The sequence below is a fragment of the Arachis hypogaea genome, chromosome 19 (assembly GCF_003086295.3).
Source record: "Arachis hypogaea cultivar Tifrunner chromosome 19, arahy.Tifrunner.gnm2.J5K5, whole genome shotgun sequence".
Lineage (NCBI taxonomy): Eukaryota > Viridiplantae > Streptophyta > Magnoliopsida > Fabales > Fabaceae > Arachis > Arachis hypogaea.
Genome location: NC_092054.1, coordinates 112,150,064 through 112,150,910, shown reverse-complemented (window position 1 = coordinate 112,150,910; position 847 = coordinate 112,150,064).

Genomic DNA, 847 nt, shown 5'->3' with positions numbered 1-847 from the left:
AAAAACTTGTGGTTTGGTATTTTTGGGTAAAAGTTGAACTTTTAGGTTTAAAACCTATTTTCTAGCTTTTCAAACCTCTTAAACACCTGTTTATGGTCCCATGGTGAGTTGTTACGCCCGCCCGCCTGTCCGCAAAATGGTAAGAAACTTTTTTATTCATGCCTAATTCTCCCTTCAACTGAATTTGTGAATCTTAGTTACGAGTATTGAAGGTTTTCATGTTTTTTATGATTTAGGTACAATCTAGTAGTAGATAATTGTTAAATTTTATCCTAACCTAATAATCAATGAGTAAGGTAAAAAATTCTAAATCCTTGTGGTTTGCCCAATTTTATGAATCCTAGTGTTAATTGTGGTGATTTGTAAGGATTAGATTGATTTTAAGTTGAATTGAAGATTGAATCGGTGAATTAGAGGGCTTGGAATTAAGCTATGATAGTTGAGACTCGTTGAATTTGATTTGGAGGTTAGAAAGCTTGCAAAGAGGGGGGTTTTGTGGTGTTTTAAACTTGGGAGAAATCGGCCAAGGTATGATTTTGGTGTCTTGTAGTTAATATTTAATGTCATGTGAAAACTTAGGCTAGTTGACTGTATGATAAACTGAATTATGTAAATTATTCATGTTCTGTGGATATAGAAAATGATTGTGGAAGTCTAATGTGCATTGTGGTTGGAGATTGGAAGTAGATATGATATATGTATTTGATATGAAGTGTTAATATTTAGTGTTGGATTTGGTGAGATTGTATAAATGAAGTTGTTGAATAGATTGTGTGGTTTTGAGTGTTGGTATATTGTGAAGTGATTTGAAAAGCATATGAAAATGGTTTGAGACATGAGGGGCTGT